Raw genomic sequence first — 20,928 nt, forward strand, 5'->3', positions numbered from 1 at the left:
ATTATGTGACACTTTGTGTTGATCCATCACATAAAATCCCAATAAAATACATTTATGGTTTTGGTTATCACATGACAACATGTGGGAAATCTCCAGGGGTATGAATACTTTTTCCAGGCATCGTATATAATGACAATCACAGACATTCCAATACCAGACTCCCCCCTCCATCCCCCAACAATAGACCCCTAAACCTCAGGGGGGTGCTCCCACCTCCGTCCCCCAACAATAGACCCCTAAACCTCAGCGGGGGTCCCCCTCCATCCCCCAACAATAGACCCCTAAACCTCAGCGGGGGTCCCCCCTCCATCCCCCAAAAATAGACCCCTAAACCTCAGCGGGGGTCCCCCTCCATCCCCCAACAATAGACCCCTAAACCTCAGCGGGGGTCCCCCCTCCATCCCCCAACAATAGACCCCTAAACCTCAGTGGGGGTTCCCCCTCCATCCCCCAACAATAGACCCCTAAACCTCAGCGGGGTCCCCCCTCCATCCCCCAACAATAGACCCCTAAACCTCAGCGGGGTCCCGCCCTCCATCCCGGGTGGGGGTCAGTCTCTGCTGCACCCCAGTATTGGACTCCTATTGGTCGGTTTGGGATAAATTCCCTTTTCAGAGTAAATTGTCACCAAATTTGAATGAAATTCAGGAAATCTCAGAACTCCTCCCCCGCAGCGCTCCTCCGCCCAGAGGCGTTATTTGTCACACATGAGGTCAAAGGTGCCGGTCAGACCAACCAATCAGGTTGCCCCACATTTACGTCAATGGGAAGACGCTGAATATCAAGACGAGGTTTGGATTGGTGACACGGCGCTATGGGGGGGGGGAGGGGCCGGTCCACAATACAGAACGTGTGTATATACACCCACCGGACACGTCATTAGGTACACCTCTCCCATTACTTGGTAACACAAATTGCTAATCAGCCAATCACATGGCAGCAGCTCCATGCATTTAGGCACCTAGACGTGGTGAAGACGACTTGCTGAAGTTTAAACCGAGTATGAGAACGGGGAAGAAAGGGGATCTCGGGGACTTTGAACATGGCATGGGTTGTTGGTGGCAGACGGGCCGGTCTGAGTATTTCTGGGATTTTCACACACAACCATCTCTCAGGGATTACAGGGAATGGTGGAAAAAGAGAAAATATCCAGTGAGCGGCAGTTGTGTGGAGAAAAATGCCTTGCTGAGGTCAGAGGAGAATGGGGCAGACTGGTTCCAGATGATAGAAAGACAACAGGAACTCCAATAACCTCTCATTACACCCAAGGTATGCGGAAAACCATCTCTGAACACACAACACATCCAATCTTGGAGCAGATGGGCTACAGCAGCAGAAGACCACACCGGGTGCCACTCCTGTCAGCTAAGAACAGGGAACTGAGGCTACAATTGGCACAGATCACCGACATCGGACAATAGAAGATTGGAAAAACGTTGCCGGGTCTGATGAGTCTGGATGTCAGCTGCGACATTCAGATGGTGGGGGCAGAATTTGGGGGCGTGGATCCATCCTGCCTTGTATTAGGAATGGGCTGAACACCCCCCCCCCCCCCGGTTCGGTTCGCATCCAGAACTTGCAGTCTACGGGACTCGAACGCGAAAAATCTAAATAACGAAATATAAAGGCTAATATGCAAGTTATTGTCCTAAGAAGTGTTTGGGGACCCGGGTCCTGCCCCAGGGGAGTGTTTGGGGACCCGGGTCCTGCCCCAGGGGAGTGTTTGGGGACCCGGGTCCTGTCTCAGGGAAGTGTTTGGGGACCAGGCTCCTGCCTCGGGGAAGTGTTTGGGGACCCGGGTCCTGTCTCGGGGAAGTGTTTGGGGACCCGGGTCCTGCCCCAGGGGAGTGTTTGGGGACCCGGGTCCTGCCCCAGGGGAGTGTTTGGGGACCCGGGTCCTGTCTCAGGGAAGTGTTTGGGGACCCGGCTCCTGCCCCAGGGGAGTGTTTGGGGACCCGGCTCCTGCCCCAGGGGAGTGTTTGGGGACCTGGGTCCTGCCTATGGGGGAAGTGTTTGGGGACCCAGGTCCTGTCCCAGGGGAGTGTTTGGGAACCCGGCTCCTGCCCCAGGGGAGAGTTTGGAGACCCGGGTCCTGCCCCAGGGGAGTGTGTGGGGACCCGGGTCCTGCCCCAGGGGAGTGTTTGGGGCCCCGGCTCCTGCCCCAGGGGAGTGTTTGGGGCCCCCCGGCTCCTGCCCCAGGGGAGTGTTTGGGACCCGGGTCCTGCCTCTGGGAAGTGTTTGGGGACCTGGCTCCTGCCTCGGGGAAGTGTTTGGGGACCCAGGTCCTGCCCCAGGGGAGTGTTTGGGGACCCAGGTCCTGCCTCTGGGAAGTGTTTGGGGACCCGGCTCCTGCCCCAGGGAAGTATTTAAGGACCCGGCTCCTGCCCCAGGGAAGTGTTTAGGGACCCGGCTCCTGCCTCGGGGAAGTGTTTGGGGACCCGGGTCCTGCCTCGGGGAAGTGTTTGGGGACCCGGGTCCAGCCCCAGGGGAGTGTTTGGGGACCCGGGTCCTGCCCCAGGGGAGTGTTTGGGGACCTGGGTCCTGCCTCGGGGAAGTGTTTGGGGACCCGGGTCCTGCCCCAGGGGAGTGTTTGGGGACCCGGCTCCTGCCCCAGGGGAGTGTTTGGGGACCTGGGTCCTGCCTCGGGGAAGTGTTTGGGGACCCAGGTCCTGCCTCTGGGAAGTGTTTGGGGACCCGGGTCCTGCCCCAGGGAAGTGTTTGGGGACCCGGGTCCTGCCCCAGGGGAGTGTTTGGGGACCCGGCTCCTGCCCCAGGGGAGTATTTGGGGACCTGGGTCCTGCCTCGGGGAAGTGTTTGGGGACCCAGGTCCTGTCCCAGGGGAGTGTTTGGGAACCCGGCTCCTGCCCCAGGGGAGAGTTTGGAGACCCGGGTCCTGCCTCAGGGAAGTGTTTGGGGAGCCGGGTCCTGCCCCAGGGGAGTGTTTGGGGACCCGGGTCCTGCCTCAGGGAAGTGTTTGGAGACCCGGCTCTTGCCCCAGGGGAGTGTTTGGGGATCCGGGTCCTGCCTCAGGGGAGTGTTTGGGGACCCGGGTCCTGCCTCTGGGAAGTGTTTGGGGAGCCGGGTCCTGCCCCAGGGGAGTGTTTGGGGACCCGGGTCCTGCCCCAGGGGAGTGTTTGGGGACCCGGCTCCTGCCCCAGGGGAGTGTTTGGGGACCCGGCTCCTGCCCCAGGGGAGTGTTTGGGGACCCGGCTCCTGCCCCAGGGGAGTGTTTGGGGAGCCGAGTCCTGCCCCAGGGGAGTGTTTGGGGAGCCGAGTCCTGCCCCAGGGGAGTGTTTGGGGACCCGGCTCCTGCCCCAGGGGAGTGTTTGGGGACCCGGCTCCTGCCCCAGGGAAGTGTTTGGGGAGCCGGGTCCTGCCCCAGGGGAGTGTTTGGGGACCCGGGTCCTGTCCCAGGGGAGTGTTTGGGGACCCGGCTCCTGCCCCAGGGGAGTGTTTGGGGACCCGGCTCCTGCCCCAGGGGAGTGTTTGGGGACCCGGCTCCTGCCCCAGGGAAGTGTTTGGGGACCCGGCTCCTGCCCCAGGGGAGTGTTTAGGGACCCGGCTCCTGCCCCAGGGGAGTGTTTGGGGATTCGGGTCCTGCCCCAGGGGAGTGTTTGGGGACCCGGGTCCTGCCTCTGGGAAGTGTTTGGGGACCTGGGTCCTGCCCCAGGGAAGTGTTTGGGGACCCAGCTCCTGCCTCGGGGAAGTGTTTGGGGACCCGGGTCCTGCCCCAGGGAAGTGTTTGGGGACCCAGCTCCTGCCCCGGGGAAGTGTTTGGGGACCCGGGTCCTGCCCCAGGGAAGTGTTTGGGGACCCGTCTCCTGCCCCAGGGGAGTGTTTGGGGAGCCGGGTCCTGCCCCAGGGAAGTATTTGAGGACCCTGCTCCTGCCTCTGGGAAGTGTTTGGGGAACCATGTCCTGCCCCAGGGAAGTGTTTGGGGACCTGACTCCTGCCTCTGGGAAGTGTTTGGGGACCTGGGTCCTGCCCCAGGGAAGTGTTTGGGGTCCCAGCTCCTGCCTCGGGGAAGTGTTTGGGGACCCAGCTCCTGCCTCGGGGAAGTGTTTGGGGACCTGGCTCCTGCCTCGGGGAAGTGTTTGGGGACCCGGCTCCTGCCTCGGGGAAGTGTTTGGGGACCCGGCTCCTGCCCCAGGGGAGTGTTTGGGGACCCGGGTCCTGCCTCGGGGAAGTGTTTGGGGACCCGGGTCCTGCCCCAGGGGAGTGTTTGGGGACCCGGCTCCTGCCCCAGGGGAGTGTTTGGGGACCCAGCTCCTGCCGCAGGGAAGTGTTTGGGGACCCGGGTCCTGCCCCGGGGAAGTGTTTGGGGACCCGGCCCCTGCCCCAGGGAAGTGTTTGGAGACCCGGGTCCTGCCCCAGGGGATTGTTTGGGGACCCGGGTCCTGCCTCAGGGGAGTGTTTGGGGACCCGGGTCCTGCCTCTGGGAAGTGTTTGGGGACCCAGGTCCTGCCTCTGGGAAGTGTTTGGGGACCCAGATCCTGCCCCAGGGAAGTGATTGGGGACCTGGGTCCTGCCTCGGGGAAGTGTTTGGGGGCCCCGGGTCCTGCCCCAGGGAAGTGTTTGGGGACCCAGCTCCTGCCTCGGGGAAGTGTTTGGGGACCCAGCTCCTGCCTCGGGGAAGTGTTTGGGGACCCGGGTCCTGCCCCAGGGGAGTGTTTGGGGACCCGGCTCCTGCCCCAGGGGAGTGTTTGGGGACCTGGGTCCTGCCTCGGGGAAGTGTTTGGGGACCCGGGTCCTGCCCCAGGGGAGTGTTTGGGGACCTGGGTCCTGCCCCAGGGGAGTGTTTGGGGACCCGGCTCCTGCCCCAGGGAAGTGTTTGGGGACCTGGGTCCTGCCCCAGGGGAGTGTTTGGGGACCCGGCTCCTGCCCCAGGGAAGTGTTTGGGGACCCAGGTCCTGCCTCTGGGAAGTGTTTGGGGACCCAGATCCTGCCCCAGGGAAGTGATTGGGGACCTGGGTCCTGCCTCAGGGGAGTGTTTGGGGACCCGGGTCCTGCCCCAGGGGAGTGTTTGGGGACCTGGGTCCTGCCCCAGGGGAGTGTTTGGGGACCCGGCTCCTGCCCCAGGGAAGTGTTTGGGGACCTGGGTCCTGCCCCAGGGAAGTGTTTGGAGACCCGGGTCCTGCCCCAGGGGACATGGATCAATGCAAAAAAAAAGTTTTAAAAATGGCTGTTTTTTCAGGAGCAGTGATTTTAATAATGATTAAAGTGAAACAATAAAAGTGTAATATTCCTTTAAATGTGGTACCTGGGGGGTGTCTATAGTATGCCTGTGAAGGGGCGCATGTTTCCCGTGTTTAGGACTGTCCCTGCACAAAGTGTCATTTCTTTTATTTTTTAATCAAAGTAACGTTTATTGAGTATAGGAAAAAAATGAACATAAAGGGATATTAGTGCAACGGGCACTACATCTGCCAATCACTCCAATTGATATACATGAAGGCATGACCAGGGGCAGACTGACAACTCATGGGGCCCCCGGGCAATAGGAGATTATGGGGCCCCCAGGCAATCAGAGATTATGGGGCCACACAGTATACACACGCACACAGTCTACAATCACACAGTATACACATAGCCCCCGTACACACGGACGGAAAATGTCCGATCGGACCGCGTTGTCGGATAATCCGACTGTGTGTGTGTGTGGGCTCCATCAGAATTTTTCCGCCGGAATATCCGACCAACAAAGTTTGAGAGCTGCATATAAAATTTTCCAACAATATGATCCGATGGGACTTTGCCCGATCGTTTGTAGAGACTTCCGATCAGACAAAGTGCCGCGCATGCTCAGATCAAATTACGAGACCAAAGCTATTGGCTGCTAGTCGCAATGTACTCCCGCCGCAACGAACGAACGTCATCACGTTCCGAACGATCGGATTTTCCGACAACTTTGTCCGGCCGTGTGTGCGCAACACCAGTTTTGGACAAAATCCGTCTGAAAAAATCCGACGGATTTTGTTGTCGGAATGTCCGACCCGTGTGTACGGGGGCTTACACGTACACACAGTATACACAGACATGTTTCTATTGGCTGAGAAGGTACTGGAGAGGCGGGGCAGATATAATCTCAGGATTTTTAGACCAAAAGGATGTCGGGACATTTCAGAGACAGAAAAAAAAAACCACATATATATGCTGTCCCTGGTCTTACTGAGGCTGGCAACCCTGATGGGGCCCCCTAGTGGCCTAAGGCCCCCGGGCAGTGCCCGAGGGGCCGAATGCTTAGTCCGCCCCTGGGCATAACATATATCAGTAAGGCACTTTGCGCAGCCTAAGCCATTGAGTAGTATAATAGTGGGCGGCCTATGAAGAAGGAGGAGGAGGATCCATGGGATGCCCTCCAGCCATCTATCCCATATTTTATTGTATTTATTGGGGCGACCCCCACGAATGTAGAATCATTTTTGGTAGGGAAGAGTGTTGTTGAACGCTCTGATACATTGTTGCAGCATGGGGGGGGGGGGGTCCCCTCATCTACTTCTTGGCAAGGAATAATGTTTCTTGTAAGAAGATATTCAAATATTTCTCACCTTCGGAGAGTGAGAGGAGCCCCGGGATACACTGACGAGGGCAAAGGGACAGCGGGGGGAGCCCATGCGGTCGTGGGGGAACCCGAACCACCTGGGTCCAGAAGCCCTGTATAGACGGGCAGATCCAGAGTAGATGGTAGAAGGATTTGTTGGGGTGGCTACAGCTGGGGGTTGTTGGGGTTGTGTCCGGGTCTGTATTTTTGAGAGGCGGTAGGGCGTTGGGTACGATCTGTGAAGAATGTACAGATGGGTGAGGTGGTCAGATAGCTTGGGAGATACGATTTTGCAGTTAGCGAGAGCCTCCTCCCAGTCCCCATCCGACACACTTCCCCGATCGGACACCCATCGAGGTCTCAGCTGAGGAGCGGTGGCCGCAGCAGCGGGCGTCGAAAAGGTAATTGTAAATAAGGGAGATTCGTTTCTTGGGATCTTTACCCAGGACAATGTCTACCAGTAGTGGGACTTCGAGCGTTGGGATAGAATCCCTAAACTGAGTGTTGAGCACGTGTCGAAGTTGAAGGTAGCAAAATAGCATGTGGTTGGGTAAGGCGAAGTTGTCTTTGAGGATTTGGAAAGGTTTAACTGCCCCATTAGCCACAACCTGTGACCGGTATATGATACCCTTAACAAAATTACATTTATAAAGGAATAAAAGTCTTTTAAAACTGCTTGCGGCTGTAATGTAATGTAATGTAATGTCTGGTCCCGGCAATATGGATGAAAATTATTGAGAAAATCTACCCCCCAGCCCATTACCAGGCCCTTTGGGTCTTGTATGGATATTAAGGGGAACCCCGCACCCAAATTAAAAAAAGAAAAGGCGTAGGGGCCCCAAGGCCCTATATACTCTGAACAGCAGTATACAGGCGGTGCAAACAAGACAGGGACTGTGTAAGTTTGTTCTTATGTAGAATCTGTTTGTAACTTGGAACAGGTACATTTTGTAAGTGTAGCTCCAGCCAAAAAAAATCAATTTTTAAGCTTTTTGGAAAACATAGGGAAGGGTTATCATCACCCCTGTAACGTTTATTTTGCTGTCTGTGCCCCTGTACAGAAGATTCCACCTCACTTTCTGTCCCAATGACAACTGGATTTTGAAAATTTGGGTTTTTAGGGATACAAGGATTGGTGATAAAGCATTAGTGGGGACACCTTTATCCCATATTAACTCTTACAAGAGAGAATTTCCCTTCCTAGGGGTAGATTTCCTCTCACTTCCTGTTGTCTCCCTCTGTTTGTAAGTCGGATGTTTGAAAGTAGGGGGCCGCCTGTATATACTATATGGCCTGCCCTATATACAGGGCCGTCTTTAATATTGATTGGGCCCTTGGCAAAAATTTTCTTAGGGCCCCCCTCCCCCCATGCAATTTCGTTCTCCACCTTCTCTGAGACATACAATAAATAGCAGCTAGACTTAAAATCAATTTACTGTATCAGATCAGGCAGCGATTGTGATTGGTTGCCAGAGGTTACAGTATATCATTACTGCTTACTGACTGGTTGCTAGAGGTTACAGCACTCCTTAAGGCTCACTGATTAGTTGCTAGAGGTTACAGCACATTTCTGCTTGTTGATTGGCTGCTAGAGATTGCTGTACAGTAATACTGCTTACTGGTTGCTATAGGTTACAGCACATCTTCTCCTCACTGCAGGGGAGCATGATATACCTATGAATGCTGCCTTTATTTACATATCAATGCAGTTGGCCTCAGCTATTTACATATGCATGTCACTGCTATTTACATATGAATGTCAGTATTTATAGGTAAACACAGGTCTGCAGGTGAGTCATCTGTACACAACAATAGGGCCGAGCTGGGCAGCATAAGTAGCAGCACAGGACTAAAACTTCAAGGGACAAGGGAATGTAAACTGGGATAGTTGGCAAGTATGAGGCAGCTGCTTTGGGCCCCACAACAATGACAGGGCCCAGGGCAGCTGCCCCTTTTGCCCTGCCTTAAAGACGGCCCTGCCTATATATTCTGCAGAAAATTGGGCCTTAGGTGTTAGTGGTACCAGAACACTGTAAGCCCTCACAGTTACTCTTGGTAGGCGCTGGAATGGGCCCTGCTGTGAAATATTATATCAAACATTGTAATTACATGTCCCTGTTGAACAAGGGCAGACAAAATGGGCTTTAGGCACTGGTGCACCAACACTGCAACCCCTCACAGATACTCTAGTTGAGCGCAGGAACGAGCCCTGCTGCAAAATATTACAGCAAAAATTGTAATTACACACCCCTGTTAAACAGGGGCAGAAAAACTGGGCCTTAGCCACTGGTGGTGCCGAGAACCAAAAATGTTCTTAGAAGCTATCAACATGAACATTGAGGAGGACAGTCACTCAGCGTCAGCATAGGCAGTCTTGAAGGGATCTCACATTCCTAAAAAAATTAATCGGTTACATCAGCATCAGGTGGTTGGTAGCTGGTGATCCAAGTCTGATTCATTTTTATGAAGGTGAGCTGATCAACCGAGTCGGTGGACAGGCGCACTTTGTGATTTGTTACAAAGCCTCTAGCAGCACTGAAGGTGCGTTCCGAAAGAACGCTGGATGCAGGACAGGCCAGTAGCTCAATTGCATACTGTGCAATCTCTGGCCAGTGATCCATCCTCAAGACCCAGTAACCCAGAGGATTTTCGGTTAGAAAGGTCTCCAAGTCTGATCTTGCCCCCAGGTATTCCTGCACCATGTACAACAGATACTGGCGATGGTTGCTGGAACCGATCATACCTTGGGGCTGCGGACTAAACAATTGTCTGAAAGCATCAGTCAGACGGCCACCTTCTCCACCGCTCCTTCTATGACTGACCGAAGCCTCAGCAACACGTTGTCCAGAAGGACCAGGAAATTGTAACCTCCCAGGCTCTGGAAATGCATTGCACAAACCTTTCTGCAAGGCCTCCCAAGATGTTTCATCCTCTGCTCCCTCTGCGATGGCTGGATAAGTTCCGTCACCTACCCTTGTAATGTGGATCAAGAAGGGTTGCCAGCCAGTAATGATCCCTCTAATTGATACCATAAATCCGAGGGTCCTTTTGCAGGCTTTGCAGGATCAGGGAGGCCATGCAGCGTAGGTTTGCTGAGACATTCGGTCCAGAGTCCTCTGGGTCACTAAGGACGACATGATCCGCAGCCACCTCCTCCCAGCCACGTACAAGTCCATGGGTTTCTGAGGACTGAAAACGATCCCTTAAAGACTGCTGCTGATGCTGAGTGCCAGGCTCCACCTCCATGCTGGCACAATCCTCCTCCTCTTCCTGTGTGTTAGGTGGGCCTGCGGGAATACTGTCTGTATAAAGGGGGCCTTGAGAGGTAAGGAAGTCCTCCTCTTGCTCCCGCTGTTCTGCCTCAACTGCCTTGTCCATTATTCCACCCAGCGTATGCTCCAACAGGAAGACAAGAGAGACAGTGTCACTGATACATGCATTGTCACTGCTCACCATCCTCGTGGCCTCCTCAAATGGTGACAGGACAGTGCATGCATCCCTGATCATAGCCCACTGGTGTGGAGAAAAAAAGCCAAGCTCCCCTGACCCTGTTCTGGTGCTATAGTCGCACAGGTACGCATTGATGGCCCTCTGCTGCATGTACAGCCGCTGCAGCATTGCCAACGTTGAGTTCCACCTGGTGGGCATGTCACAGATGAGGCAGTTTTTGGGCAGGTTGCATTCATTTTGGAGGTCAGCCGAGCACTGGCGTTATATGACTGGCGGAAATGCGCACAGACTTTCCTGGCCTGCCTCAGGAGATCCTGTAAGTCTGGGTACCTGCACAAGAACCGCTGCACCACCAAATTAAGGACGTGAGCCAAACAGGGAACATGGGTGAAGTGTCCCTGACGGAGGGTGGAGAGGAGGTTGGTGCCATTGTTGCAAACCACCATTCCTGGCTGAAGCTGGCGTGGTGTCAACCACCTCTGAGCCTGCCCCTGCAGAGCTGCCAGAATCTCTGCCCCAGTGTGGCTCCTGTCCCCTAAGCAGACCAACTCAAGCACCACATGGCATCTTTTTGCCTGAGTGCTTGTGTAGCACCTAGAACGCCTATGGAGTACCGCTGGTTCTGAGGACAAATCTGCACAGGAAGAGGCCGTAGAGGAAGAAGAAGAGGAGGGGTGGAGGAGAGAGGTGTGCCAGAATCACCACTACCTGCATTTTTGAGGCGGGGTGGTGGAACAAGCTCCAACAATACTGCACCCTGTCCTGCATCCTTCTCAGCTGCCAGCAGGGTTACCCAGTGCACCTTGAAATAAAGGTAACGTCCCTGTCCATGCCTGCTGGACCATGAGTCAGCGGTAATATGCACCTTACAGCTGACCGACCTGTCCAATGAGGCAAGGACATTGCCTTCCACATGCCGGGAGAGAGCTGGAATGGACTTCCAAGAAAGGTACTGAGGTACCGCACATTCCACAAATTCTCGAAAGGGGGCAGAGTCTACCGACTGAAAAGGCAGCAGTTGGAGTGCTAGCAATTTAACCAAACTGGCATTCAGCTGCTGAGCATGTGGATGGCTGGGAACGAATTTCTTTTGCCGGTTTAGCAACTGGGGTAGGGAAATTTGCCTGCTACAATCTGATGTTGGTGTACCGCTAGCAGATTGCCCGGAAGTGCTTGGGACTAGGGATGAGCCGAACAGCTTCCCGGTTTGGTTTGCACCAGAACCTGCAAACGGACCGAAAATTTGCGCGACCTTTAGGACCCCCGTGAAGTCTATGGGACTCGAACGTTCGAAAATAAAAAGTGCTAATTTTAAAGGCTAATATGCAAGTTATTGTCCTAAAAAGGGTTTGGGGACCTGGGTCCGGCCCCAGGGGGCATGTATCAATGAAATAAAAGTTTTAAAAACAGTGTTTTTTTGGGGAGCACTGATTTTAATGATGATTAAAGTGAAAAAAAAAGTGAAATATTCCTTTAAATATCGTGCCTGGGGGGTGTCTATAGAATGCCTGTAATGTGGCACGTGTTTCCCGTGTTTAGAACAGTCTGAGAGCAAAAGGAATAAAAGTAATTTAAAACTGCTTGCGGCTTTAATGTAATGTCTGGACCCGGCAATATGGATGAAAATCAGTGAGACAAATGGCATGGGTACCCCCCCAGTCCATTACCAGCCCCTTTGGGTCTTGCATGGATATTAAGGGGCCCTATATACTCAGAACAGCAGTATACAGGCGGTGCAAACAAGACAGGGACTGTGTAGGATTGTTGTGTTAAGTAGAATTTGTTTGTAATTTTGAACTGGTACATTTTTAAAGTGTAGCTCCAGTCAAAAAAATTATTATTACGTTTTTGGGAAAACATAGGGAAGGGTTATCACCCCTGTAACATTTGTTTTTCCATCTGTGCACCTCTTCAGAAGATTTCACCTCACTTTCTGTCCCAATGACAAATGTTTTTTGAAAATTTGGGGTTTTTAGTGAAACAAGGATTGGGATAAAGCATCAGTGGAGAGGAGACACGTTTTTCCCATATTAACTCTTACAGGAGAGAGAATTTCCCTTCCATATATATATATATATATATATATATATATATATATATATATATATATATATATATATATATATAAAAACACCTAGGATGCATATATATATATATACACACACACAATACTCTAACTGACTTGCCTCCTGCCTGCTCTATCTAACTCAAATGAAATGAATCAGCACGCCGGAACACACTACACAAGGCCGACTTCCAGGCAGCATTATATCATGTGGGGCGTGTACTAAACCCCCAGTTTCGCGGCGATACCTCACATGTGCGATTTGAACACCGTTTACATATGCGGGCGCGACATCCGTATGCGTTTTCTTTGCTTCGCGATCTCGCGGTGACGGCGGGCACTTTAAAAAAATTTTTTTATTTATTTTAAAATTAATAAATAGTTTTATTACTTTGATAACTTTGATCACTTTTATTACGTCCCCTCCCGCTCCCCCGGCATAACAGCCAAGCGGCTTTTAGCTGCATCGGTTGTCATGGCTGGAAAGCCGATTCGCCCGCTCTAAAAAACGGTACCGGGATGATGCCTGCAGGTAGGGGCATCATCCCGGTATAACCCCCGGAAGCCGAGTACGCACATCTGCGTACGCTCGGCGGGAAGGGGTTTAATATTGATTGGACCCTGGGCAAACATTTTCTTGGGTCCCCCCCCCTCCATGCAATCTCGCTCGCCACCTGCTCTGAGACATACATTAAATAGCAGCTAGACTCAAATTATGTTTCCTGAATCAGATCAGGCATCGATTGCAATTGGTTGTCAGAGTTCACAGTGTATCATTACCGCTCACTGACTGGTTGCTAGAGGTTACAGCACATCATTACGGCTCACTGATTATTTTCTAGATATTACAGCAAGCGACTTCTGCTTGTTTGGTAGCTACAGATTCCTGTACATCAATACTGCTCACTGATTGGTTAATAGGGGTTACTGCACATTATTACTGCTCACTGACTTGTTGCTTGAGGTTACTGCATATCCTTATCGCTCAGCGATTGGTTACAAGAGGTTGGTGCGCATCATTACTGCTCACTGATTGGTTGCTAAAGGTTACAGCACACCATCTCCTCACTAACTGCACGCCATGGGCTGGGGAGGTGAGGGGACCCATCAATAGACAGAAAACTCCTAGGGATCCTAGGACTCCTGGGATCAGTGGCGGTAGCGGGGGAGGGGGTGTGATCAGTAGCAATTATGGGGGTTTGATGGGATCAGTAGCAGTGGTAGGGGGGTGGGATTAGTTAGGAGACAGTACACTGTGGCACATTCTGAATCATGTAGAGCAAAGCTGAAAATCTTTGGCAAGTATATAGTGGGGGATTCTACACTGACCACCAATTTTAATGGGGAATTTACAATGATCACCAATGTGAGGAGGATATTTGTACTGACCACCAATGCAAGGTGACACTTTCACACCGACCACAAATGTTAGGGGGGAATTTACACTGACCACCAATGTAAAGGGGGATTTACACTGACCACCAGTGTAAGGGCAATTCTGCACTTATCACCAATATAGAGACAAATGTATACTGATCACTACTGTAATGAAGAATTTACACTGACAACCAATGTAATGGGGTATTTTACACCAAAAACCAATAAAGGGTGATTTCTACACAGGCCACCAATGTAAAGGGGATTTACACTCACCACCAATTTAAAGGGGGCTTTGTATAGGAGGATTTGAAGCATTCACAGTAAATGTAAGGAGGGATTTACACTGACGGCTAATGTAATGGGGATTTACACTGACCACCAGTGTAATGGGGATTTACACTGACCACCAGTGTAATGGGGATTTACACTGACCACCAGTGTAATGGGGATTTACACTGGCCACCAGTGTAATGGGGATTTACACTGACCACCAGTGTAATGGGGATTTACACTGACCACCAATGTAATGGGGATTTACACTGACCACCAATGTAATGGGGATTTACACTGACGACTAATGTAATGGGGATTTACACTGCCCACTAATGTAATGGGGATTTACACTGCCCACTAATGTAATGGGGATTTACACTGACCACCAATGTAATGGGGATTTACACTGACCACCAATGTAATGGGGATTTACACTGACCACCAATGTAATGGGGATTTACACTGACCACCAATGTAATAGGAGTATTCACACTGACCACTAACGTAAGGAGGGGTTTACACTGACCAAGGGGGACCTTCACACTGGCCACTAGTGTAAATGAAAGGATCGTACACCAAGCCCCAATGTAATGAGAAGATGCCATTGATTGTTAATGACACCCTCACACATCTGCTGAGATGTGAGTATTCACATGCACTAAAATTCAGGGTGCTGTGACCCCATGTTATTTTGCAAAAAGGGTTCCACCTCCAATTTGCTTACCTTTGCAGAACAGGCTGATGTTGGGCTTAAAGCGGTAGTAAACACGCAAATTTTTTTTTCTTTTTTTTAAACCTGCAAAGCAAAAGGCATAATGAGCTAGTATGCACCGCATACTAGCTCATTATGAAATACCTTAGAACGAGGCCCCGACATCTGGCCCGATTCACGCCGAGGGAGCTGACATGCTCCCTCAGCGTTTCTTCCGGGTATCGCGGCTCCGGCGCTGTGAGTGGCCGGAGCCGCGATATCGTCACTCCCGCGCATGCGCGCGGGAGATTTCAGTCCGGCCGGTCGGCCGCTGCCGGATTTTCACGGCGAGAACCCCCTTGTGCGCATGCGCCGCTGCAGTCAGCGGCGCATACCGAGGGGAATATCTCCTAAACCGTACAGGTTTAGGAGATATTTTTTTTACCTACAGGTAAGACTTATTATAGGCCTTATTATAGGCTTTCCTGTAGGTAAAAGTTAAAAAAGTGAGCATACAACCACTTTAATGACCACAGTTGTAGGCAAAACTTTCCAGCATGCCCCTTTACCTCCCCAGTGGGCAGCATTAAGTAGAAGTGATGGTGGATATGACCTCGGAGGGGCATGATATACATATGAATGCCACCTCTATTTACTTATCAATGCAGTCAGTCTGTGGCTATTTACATATCAACACAGGTTATTTACATGTAAACACAGGGGCTGCAGGTGAATCATTTATACACAGCAACAGGCCAGAACTGGGCAGCATTAATAACATAACTTCACACTGAGATATCAGGACACAGCACGGGACTAAATCTTCAAGGGCTGAAGGGAATTTAAACTGGGATAGTTGGCAAGTATGAGGCAGCTGCTTTGGGCCCCACAACAATGATGGGGCCCTCGGCAGCTGCCCCTTTTTCCCTGCCTTAAAGATGGCCCTGAACCCAGTCACCTGGTTAGAAAAAAAATTTAAACTTCACATCACTGTGGCTTATCGTGTTTTTTCCCTCTTTTTTTTTCCCGCAAAATCAATAACAATAAATATCTTTTCCTTATTAAATACACTTCTTTTATTCATCATACATCTTTTTATTATTCCCAATCCCCTTTACGCCTCTCTAGAGAATTCGCTGATGTGGAAAAGAAAAAAAAAAATGTAAACTGATTATTGTGTCCGGGTCCAGGAGGGACTCGTGATCCCCGTGGGGGACCTTTTGGAGTTCATGTTACAGTGATTGCACCTACCCCATCAGCTGAGAATGTAGGTGACCACTAATGAGGAAAGAACCACTGGTTTTGGTTGACCTCCAAACAAACCTCATATGGCAATAAGCCAGACATGTGGGAACTTAAAGAGGAAGTAAACCCTGATGGGTGTTACTTCCTCTTTCATTCCCTGCAAAGGCAAAGCATAATGGACTACTATGCATCACATCACATCACATCGCATAGTAGCCCATTATGTGTCACTTACCTGACACAGGAGCCAGCGAAGTCACCGCTGTCCCCTGTAGTCCGGAGCATCCATCTTCTCGGTGGGGTCTTGCAGCTCCGCCGCTGTCATTCGGCGAAGCCGCGATGATGTCACTCCCGCGCATGCGCACGGGAGCCGATACGCACGGCATCTTCGTCTGTCTACGGCACATGCTCCGTAGACAGAGGTGCCTGTCTTTCGGCAAATATCTCCTAAACGGTGTAGGTTTAGGAGATATTTCTTGGACCTACAGGTAAGCCTTAATCTAGGCTCACCTGTAGGTCAAAGTGTGTTGTAAGGGTTTACAACCACTTTAATGACTGTGGTCACTGCATCTTACCATCTGGGGTGTAATACCCGGAACCATTGAAGAAAAGGTTCTTATGGGAGTGTCCTTCACCAGACTGCTGACTCAAATTCCATCAAAGAAAGTCGTGGAACCCGTTGTTCTTCCTAGGTCACAAACTTGGCTAGAATTAGAGCGGTTAGTATTATTGATTTAAAAAATTTTGATTCTTACCACCATAACCTCCCCCTTTTTTCCTTTAGAATGGTGCAGAAAAAAAACAATGAAAACAGTGAAATAGCCTATGATACTTTTACCTTCTCTAATGCCGTGTACACACGATCGGAATTCCGGCCAAAAAAAGACTGATGAGAGCTTTTCATCGGAAAATGCGGCCGTGTGTACGCTCCATCGGAACTTAGCTGTCCGAATTTCCTCCAGCCAAAAATTTGATAGCAGGTTCTCAATTTTCCAGACGGAAAAATTTTCTATCGGTAATTCCCATCGTGTGAACGCAATTCCGACACGCCAAAAAATCACGCATGCTCAGATTCAACTACAAGATGGAAGCTATTGGCTACTGGCTATTGGACTTCCCTTTTCTAGTCACGTCGTACGTGTTGTACGTCACCGCGTTATAAACGATCAGGAATTTGATGTGATCGCGTAGAGGCGAGACAGCTTGAGCCGAATTCCATCGGAATTTCCGTCGGGGAAACCATCAGAGCTTTTTCCGACGAGAATTACGATGGTGTGTACGCGGCATTAGGCATGTATACAGCTATCTACTTACACTTTCAGAAACTCCTTGGACCTGAAAAGATACTTATAAACAAAAGTCATTACTCCGTCCTTCAAAGAATGGTAAACAATACAACATTCGTGTACATTGGTAAATTGTCATTGACGTTCCTCAAAACCGATAATAACTAAACCCTCTGTAACCCTTAGGCAGCGTACACACGGGCGGACTGTTCGCTCAACTTTGTCCGCTGAACAGTGTTTCAGCGGACAGTCCGCTCGTGTGTGGGCTTTCAGCGGACAGTTTCAGCGGACAGTTTGACGGACAAAGTTTTTCGGAAATTCCGAAAAACTGTCCGCTGAAACTTTGTTTGAGCGAACAGTCCGCCCGTGTGTAGGCTACTTTCGAAATGAGCAAACTGTTCCAGCTCGGAGGAAAGTCTGCTCATTTCGAGCGCGTGTGAAGGTAGGCGGGGCCCGCGACAGAGACGTCGCGGGCTCCGCCGCCTGGAATGGACTTAAAGGGGAACCCCAACGCCGAAAAAAAACGGCGTGGGGGTCCCCCCAAAGTCCACAACAGACCCTTGTCCGAGCACGCTACCTGGCCGGCCAGGAAAGGGGGGCGAGCGAGCGCGCCCCCCTCCTGAGCCGTACCAGGCCGCGTGCCCTCAACATGGGGGGTGCCTTGGGGAAGGGGGGGCCGCGCGGCCCCCCCACCCCAAAGCACCTTGTCCCCATGTTGATGAGGACAAGGGCCTCTTCCCGACAATCCTGGCCGTTGGTTGTCGGGGTCTGCGGGCGGGGGGCTTATCGGAATCCGGGAGCCCCCTTTAAGAAGGGGGCCCCCGGATACCGGCCCCCCACCCTATGTGAATGAGTATGGGGTACAATGTACCCCTACCCATTCACCTGTGAAAAAAAGTACAAAAAAAAACACAACACAGGGTTAAAATATTTTATTGCACAGCTCCGGGGGTCTTCCGTCTTCGGGGGTCTTCTCCGGACTCCTCCGCTATCTTCGTGTAGCTCTTTTGCTAGCGGAGGAGTCCGGCTTTCTTCCTCCCCGCCGCCGGCCTCTTCTCCCGACTTCGGGGGTCTTGTCCCCCTCTTCGGTTCTTCTGTCGCCGCTGTCGCCGTCGCCGCCTTCCGTTCTTCTTCTTCTTCTTGTTCTTCTTCTTCTTCTTCAGGAGATGTTGACACGACGCTCTCTCCGGCCGGAATGCCAGAGCCGCCCTGCGCTGCCACTTATATAGTGACAATGGGGCGGTGTCACATGGTATATGTCACATGGGTTGGTCACATGGGTTGATGTCACATGGTGACCCCGCCCCCTTATGATGTCATAGTCCCCATGTGACATCAACCCATGTGACCAACCCATGTGACATATACCATGTGACACCGCCCCATTGTCACTATATAAGTGGCAGCGCAGGGCGGCTCTGGCATTCCGGCCGGAGAGAGCGACGTGTCAACATCTCCTGGAGAAGAAGAAGAAGAAGAAGAAGAAGAAGAACGGAAGGCGGCGACGGCGACAGCGGCGACAGAAGACCGGGCCACCGCCTGCAAAAGAGCTACAAGAAGGCGCGGTGGCCCGGCAGAAGAACCGAAGAGGGGGACAAGACCCCCGAAGTCGGAAGAAGAGGCCGGCGGCAGGGAGGAAGAAAGCCGGACTCCTCCGCTAGCAAAAGAGCTACAAGAAGATAGCGGAGGAGTCCGGAGAAGACCCCCGAAGACCCCCGGAGCTGTGCAATAAAATATTTTAACCCTGTGTTGTTTTTTTTTGTACTTTTTTTCACAGGTGAATGGGTAAGGGTACATTGTACCCCATACTCATTCACATAGGGTGGGGGGCCGGTATCCGGGGGCCCCCTTCTTAAAGGGGGCTCCCGGATTCCGATAAGCCCCCCGCCCGCAGACCCCGACAACCAACGGCCAGGGTTGTCGGGAAGAGGCCCTTGTCCTCATCAACATGGGGACAAGGTGCTTTGGGGTGGGGGGGCCGCGCGGCCCCCCCTTCCCCAAGGCACCCCCCATGTTGAGGGCACGCGGCCTGGTACGGCTCAGGGGGGGGGGGGGGCGCGCTCGCTCGCCCCCCCTTTCCTGGCCGGCCGGGTAGCGTGCTCGGACAAGGGTCTGTTGTGGACTTTGGGGGAACCCCCACGCCGATTTTTTTCGGCGTTGGGTGTCCCTTTAAGTCCATTCCAGGCGGCGGTGCCCGCGACGTCTCCTTCGCGGGCCCCGCCTACCTGTACACGCGCTCGAAATGGGCGGACTTGCCTCCGCCTTACGTGGGCGAGTCCGTTCATTTCAAAAGTTGAGCGAACTGTTTGGCAAACAGTTCGCTGAAACAGTCCGCTCGTGTGTGGGCAAGTCCGCTCATGCAAATTTTGAGCGGACTGTTGCGGCAACTGTTTGACGAACAAAGTTTCAGCGAACAGTCCCCGCGTGTGTACGCGGCCTTACTTTCACGTTCTTACTAAAACACAACACCCGCGACACGTAAGAGGGCCGCCGCGGTGGCTTCAGACATTTTCTTGTTACCACATACAGACAATGAGAAGACTAAGCCCTTGTACACAAGGTCGGAGATTCCGACGGAAGGGATGTTGTATACACACGGTCGGACAAAGTTGTCGGAAAATCCGATTGTACATAACGTGATGACGTTATTCAGTTACGACGGGACTACGTTCAGGCTAGTAGCCAATAGCTTTGGTCTAGGAATTTGATCTGAGCATGCGTGGCACTTTGTCCATCGGAGTAGGCTACACATGATCGGAGTATGTCCTGTGGCAGCACGCAGGTAAAATCACCTGGTTGTATCCAGGATGGGAAATATGTGTGTCCTAGATTCAGGCTTTATGCAGACTTTTACAATTAGAGGGGAAGAGTTAATGAGCCCAGCTGTAGTAAGTGGGCTCATTAAGACCTCTACAAAAAACCCCAGCATGCATAGGGAGATGCTCCACCCTGGAACCAGTTTTGTGTTGTATAGACTGGGGAGTGTGTCACCTGTACTGTGCGGTGAGTTAACGCCTGTGTGGCAAAACCTTTACAACAAAGGCAGGGACTGGTACAGCACAAGGCTGCACCCAGTTGTTAGACAGGGAGTCTACGTGTGTAGTTAGAGGTCAAGCTGACCAGGATTTATTTTCTTGTTTTATTTTGTTTGGCTGTTATATGTATCACTGCATGTAGCCTAAATAAACCGGATCTTTTGTTTTTTGCACCTACACCGCTGTCTGCTGTGCCTGACTTTGTGTTGTGAACCCATCCAGGGGGTCACACACACCCGCTGCCGAGCGAACCCCTCACAGTTGGTGGAGAATTTTGGCACTTTTTTTTTTTTGTTAAGGCCAGCATGGAGGAGATACTGAGACAGCTGGCTCTAGCAAATGCAAACCAGCAACAAACAAATGCAGGTTTACAAAAGAGCCTTGCAGCCCAGCAGCAGATAAATGCAACTTTGCAGCAGAGTTTGGAAAATCAGCAGAAGGCTCACCAGCAGAGTTTGGAAGCTCAGCAACAAGCCCAGCAGCGATCTGAACCCCGCTTCATAGACCTGTTGCAGAAGCAAGAGCAGAATTTTCAACAGAAAATAGAGACATTGATACAGCAACGTCCGCAGACCAATGAGGCAAGTGGTTACAATAATACCGCATCCTTTGGTGTGAGCCGTTTACTGACAAAAATGACGGGAGAGGATGATCCGGAGGTGTTTTTGACCACATTTGAAAGGACTGCTGAAAGGGAAAAGTGGCCTAAGGAGCAATGGGCTGGACTGGTGGCCCCTCTGTTAACTGGGGAATCGCAGAAAGCTTATTATGACCTAGAGCCTGACCAAGCAAAAGACTATGTGGTGCTAAAAGCAGAAATATTGGCACGGCTGGGTGTCACCCTGGCCGTCCGGGCTCAGCGTGTGCATAATTGGACTTTTCAGGTTGGAAAACCCCCCAGGTCTCAAATGTATGATCTCATTCACCTGAGCAGATAGTGGCTGCAGCCAGAGACTTTGACC

This window comes from Lithobates pipiens, unplaced genomic scaffold (genome assembly GCF_037356315.1).
Source record: "Lithobates pipiens isolate NorthernLeopardFrog02 unplaced genomic scaffold, aLitPip1_a1.2 Scaffold_19, whole genome shotgun sequence".
NCBI classification, from domain to species: Eukaryota; Metazoa; Chordata; class Amphibia; order Anura; family Ranidae; genus Lithobates; species Lithobates pipiens.